Here is a 5,363-nt window from a genome sequence, read left to right on the forward strand (position 1 = left end):
TATGAGATATCATTCCTTTGGAACTGGAGTTAAAGACAGTTGTGAGCTGTCATTTGGGTGCTGGGAATCAAACCAAGTCATTTGGAAGAGCAGACAATGCTCTTAATCACTGAGCAGTATGCCCAGCCCACCTACCCTGATTCTTAAAAAGGAAATACACAGAGAATAGTGGAAACAACTAGCACCGGGGATGGTCATGCTACTTAGCCCTGTTAGTTGCTTCCAGGTGAAGACCAAAGGGTGCACTCTGTAGATACTGTGTAATCAACAGCCTGGTGCTACTGCTAGCATGCTTTCCCCACTGTGATGGATTGTGTGCTGGCTAGTTTTATGTCAACTTGACACAGTCTAGAATCATTTGAGGGGATGGAATGACAATTCAGAAAATGTCTCCATAAATCAGAGTGAAGGCATTTCTGTAGGGCATTTCTTAATTAGTGATTGTTGTGGTAGGGGTCAACCCATTGTACCACCTCTGGGAAGGTGGCCCTGGGTTCTATGAGTATGCAGGCTGAAAAAGCCATGAGAAGCAAATGAGTAAGGAGCACCTCATCATGGCCTTTGCATCAGCTCCTGCTTCCAGATTTCTGCCCCATCTTTCTTCAGTGATAGACTATGATGCAGAAGACTCAGCTAAGTAAACCCTTTACTCCCGAAACTGCTTTTTGTCAAAATGTTTGTCATGGCAGTAGAGACCCAGTTTTCAAACGGTAGCCCTCCAACACATTTCCTCCTTTAAGTAGCTGCTTGCCTGATAATTTGTCACAGCATCAAGAAAATTAGCCAACACATATGCCACCAGACTGGTTAGGGGATGATAGGATAGCTGGTAAAACAGTATTTCTGGGTGTGTTTGTGAGTTTCTTTGCAGGAACAGATTAAAATTATTTCATTGCATAACTTTGATCAAAGCAGAATCTAATCTGCTGTCTCACCTCTTATTCTGTTCCAGTTTTAACAGTTTATTTTTGAGACATAGTTTTGCTACATAATTTAAGCTGGTTTTGAAGTGGCAATCCTCCTGACTCAGCCTCCTGAGTTCTAGGATTACAGGTGTGTGCTGTCATATCCTGCCTAGCATTTCTAGTTTTGCATTATACTAAATTTTATATTGTCTTTTGTGTGCTACACTTAAAGTGGTATCCTGTTTTCTTCTTCAACAAAATACTAGTGAATGAATTGACAAATCATCTTTGAGAAGAGATGACTATATTCAAAATTTTTGAGATAATCTTTTATTGGTATCAGGTGGATTCCTTTACCCTATTTGCTTCTTTTATTTCTAGTAGAGAATTTTCTCTGTAGTGCCATTATATTTTTTATTGAAAAGTGTTTTTCTCCATGTCTTATTGAGATTTATTGGTCTGTGGACACTTGATCTTGGAAGATGCTATTTAAAAAATGTTTCCCTGATGACCTCTCTTGATTATTGCACTCTGAATTAGAGAAGACCCTGTAATGCTGCTGAATAACTGCTAAATGAGCATTCATTTGGTTATTTGGTTTGCCTTTGTGGGTTGCCTAAATTAGAAGGGAAGTTGATTGAGTTGGCTAGAATTCCCTTAAATGCCCAATTTGTCTATTTTTCTTTCCTAATTATGACTCATTAGAATTAGTCTGAAGACAGTTCAAATGTTACTCTTGAAAGAAGCTTAAAGATTTTTCCTCATTAAACTTGTTTTAATGGGTCTCAAAATTCTGTGACAGATTTTGGTGAAGTTGTTTTTATTAAAAAGTACTGGTTTTAAAAACCAACAACTTAAAATTCACACACACACACACACACACACACACACACACACACACACACAGAGAGAGAGAGAGAGAGAGAGAGAGAGAGAGAGAGAGAGAGAGAGAGAGAGAGAGAGTGTTTTCACAAAATGTTCTTTTTTCCTTCTGAAGGGTTTATTCTACACTGTCAACATTGGCCTGTCTTTTACTATTACTTAAATTGCAAATTGAGACAAACAGTTCTGAGACCTTCTTTCATCACTGAGTAAGCTTGGGGTGGCAGGTGTTATGAATGATACTTAGCCTTCTGATATTTCTGGGAAGACTTGGTAACCTTGTCATCTCCAGAAGCCTTCTTGTACATGTATTTGATGACACCCACAGCAACTGTCTGACTCATGCTACATACAGCAGAAAGCACTCAATGAAGTATAGTTTCATGACACACATGTGTCTGCCTGAAACCATATAAGCAGTGGCTGCTTCACCAGATTTCAAGAATTTTGGGCCATCTTCTAGCTTCTTGTCAAGCGATGATCAGGTTTTTTTTTTGTTGTTGTTTTTTGTTTGTTTTTGCTTTTTTCTTAGAAAACTGGCAAGCTATGTGAGCTTTGTGATTGTCCAGTACAGAGACAGTACTAATTCGGCCTGGATGATTCACATAATTACACAAGCAATGGAGTCATTGGTGAGTAATTTTTGCTGACATACGCAACATTGCCACATCTAAAGTCTTTGACAGACATGTTCTTTACCCTGAATCCTACATAATCCCCAAGATGAACTTCTCTAAAAGTATCATGATGTATTTTAATAGATGCTACTTCTGTTGTAACATTGACTGGAACAAAGGTAACCACTGTGCCAGGTTTGAGAATACCAATCTCAACCTGTCCATAGGGAAAGCAACAGTATCATCAATTTTATAGACATCCTGGCAAGTCAGTTGCAAAAGTTGGTCATTTGGGTGAGTTGGTGGTGGGATATAATCCAAAGCTTCCAGCAGTGTGATCACACTGACACTTTAGTCTTCCTGGGTGAATTTCCGTCTCTTAAACCAAGGCGTATTAACACTTGGTTCCAGTATGCTGTCAGCATCACAGGCAGAAATTGCTACAAATGCTACTATGACAGGATTGTAGTCAATTTTAATAATGTAGATACTAAGTTCTTTAACAATTTCCTCTTATCTTTTTGGCCTATAGAGTGGCTCCATGAGATCCATTTTGTTGACAGCAACAATTAGCTGTTTCACACCCAGGATGTAAGCCTGAAGTTCATGCTCATGGGTCAGCCCATTCTTGGAGTTACTAGCCTCAAATTCACCAACACCAGAAGCAATCAGACAACACAATTTTCCTGAGATGTAATCATTTTTTTTTAAAATCAAGTTTCTGTGTCTTGGCTATCAATGTTAATTAAAAAAAATTTTGGTGTCAAATTTTCACAGGAGATGTCAATGGTCATGCTCATGCTCAGCTTCAGTTTATCCAAGATACACGTATACTTGAAGGAGAGTTTCCCATCTCAGAAGCTACCTTATCCAACTTTTCAATGGTTTGTTTGTTGATCCCACCATATCTGTACATCAGATGGCCAGTCCTGGTGGATTTCCCAAAACCTAGTGTTTAATGGGGACAGTATTAATATGAGTTTTTTCTTTCCCAATTTTCCTTTGAGTTTGTGGTGGTTTTCACACTTTTGTTCTGGCGGCAAATCTATGTGGGAAGCCGTGCTAAATTCTGCCATGTCAGAAATCCCGTGCTTAGGCTGCACACTGTGACCTTCTAGTTGCTGAGCTTTGCCAGAGGAGGTCTTTGTGTTCCAGGTCATCCTTGGACTATATACCTTTGAAAGAAGTAGGGAAATCCCTAGTGAGAAACACCTAGAGGGTTGAGGAAATCCTTTCAGAGAGGTGCTCAAAAATAGGAACTTCTTATAGGGAGCTATTCAGGCTATTGTGTTCTTCTTGCCTGGGAGCTAGGGAGAGAGGGATCAGAATAGAACCTATTGACCTTACTATATAAAGGTCTTACTTGTTTGCATTAAAAGTAGTCTTGATCCGAAAGTTTTGACTCATTATTTCTTGCATCTCTGTACCCGACTTTCAATCCCCACTCCCTCTTTCAGTTAAACCCTGATTCAATTTTTCCCACGGGCTGGGACACATCAAATCCATTGTGGAAAAGTGACTCAAATATATTGTATATATTTAGATTTTTATTACCATATTATTTTGATACCTTCATGGTACTACTTTGTAGAAATTTACCATGTAAAATATGAATATATTGTATTTTTGTTACAAATTCATATTTTATTCTTTTTTAGTCGAAAGAAAAAATGCCATTTTGCTTCAATTTTAACATAATATGTGTTTATGCTTAAACAACATTAGAACTTTTATACATGAATCAGTTGACCTAGTTCCCATATAATTTGTCTTGTAAAAGTAAAGCTGTATACTAGAAATAATTTCAATGTATACTGCAGGATATTGCTATTCACCAAATTTAGCAGGGCCAATCGTCTTCTCATCTGGGTGGAACTGCACATTTCTTAAATAATATTTAATAAACTATGGTGGCCAGTTTTGGCTGTCAGTTTGAATGAACCTGGAATCTGAAATCAACTGAGAAGCATGTCCCTGAGCTATCTGTAACAGTATTTCCTGGAAGCTTTAACTGATGAAGGAGACTTTCTAAAAGTATAGGAAGCACCTTTCGGGCACCATTCCATATATAAAAATGACCTTTTCTTACCTATTGCCTTTTTCTTACCTATCTTCATTGACTGCTTGTGAACGTATCTACCTTTTTTTGTGCTTCTCCTGCCATCCTTTGTTGACCTTGGGACTTAGATTATCCAGCCTACAATATAAAATGAAGACCTGTGGCTCTAAGAATTTTCTAGCTTCATCATCAGGCTAGAACTGCTGAGACATCAAATATTTTGGACGAAGCAGCTACAGGTCTTTTAGCCTGCTGTGAAACTCTTGCCTAGACAAGCAAGCCAGATGGTTTAAGTGAATCTGACAGATCTCCTTTGTATATGTACTCATTCTGTACTTCCATCATGTACAGGACCTTAGCTTACTTCATGTTCTTCACACTCCTCCAACTACTGAGTGGAAAGAGTTTTATTACAAACCTTACTAAAATCAACTAAATTTATGTGTAAAAAACATTTGGTCGAAGTCATTTGGTCCAAGACTCACTTATGATGATTATATGAAAACTGTGGGGTTCACTGCAGACATCATAGCCAACTAGAAAATGAACTGTGAAGAGGCAATAAAAAAAACTGTGTTCAGCTCAACTTAGTCAGGCGAGATCAAATTTCAGCTGGTTTATTGTAAGTATATTTAAACATAGTTCAATTTGTTAGAAAAAGTTTCTAATCAACAATTATTCCAATTCCAGGTGCATAATAAAGTTTGAGATGTGACTACATAGAAACTGTTTTTCAGAGTATTATGACCATGAAGATGGGTCATAAGGCCTAAGATATGGTGTGATCTCTGACTGGGATGAGATAGAGCTCATCAGCCTATAAAGTACATATGGCATTTGCCCTAAAGATGGTTTGATGGGTTGTATTAACTAAGAGCTAAAGATAAAAGTTTAGGGAGG

General features: G+C 38.0%; 1 pseudogene; it reads right to left on the reverse strand.

Annotated features, from left to right (window-relative positions):
* Window positions 1-2,017: 2,017 nt before the first annotated feature.
* LOC127204908 (elongation factor 1-alpha 1-like) lies at window positions 2,018-4,832 on the reverse strand (annotated as a pseudogene).
* Between the last annotated feature and the right edge of the window lie 531 nt (window positions 4,833-5,363).

Source organism: Acomys russatus, chromosome 21 (genome assembly GCF_903995435.1).
Source record: "Acomys russatus chromosome 21, mAcoRus1.1, whole genome shotgun sequence".
Taxonomy (NCBI): Eukaryota; Metazoa; Chordata; class Mammalia; order Rodentia; family Muridae; genus Acomys; species Acomys russatus.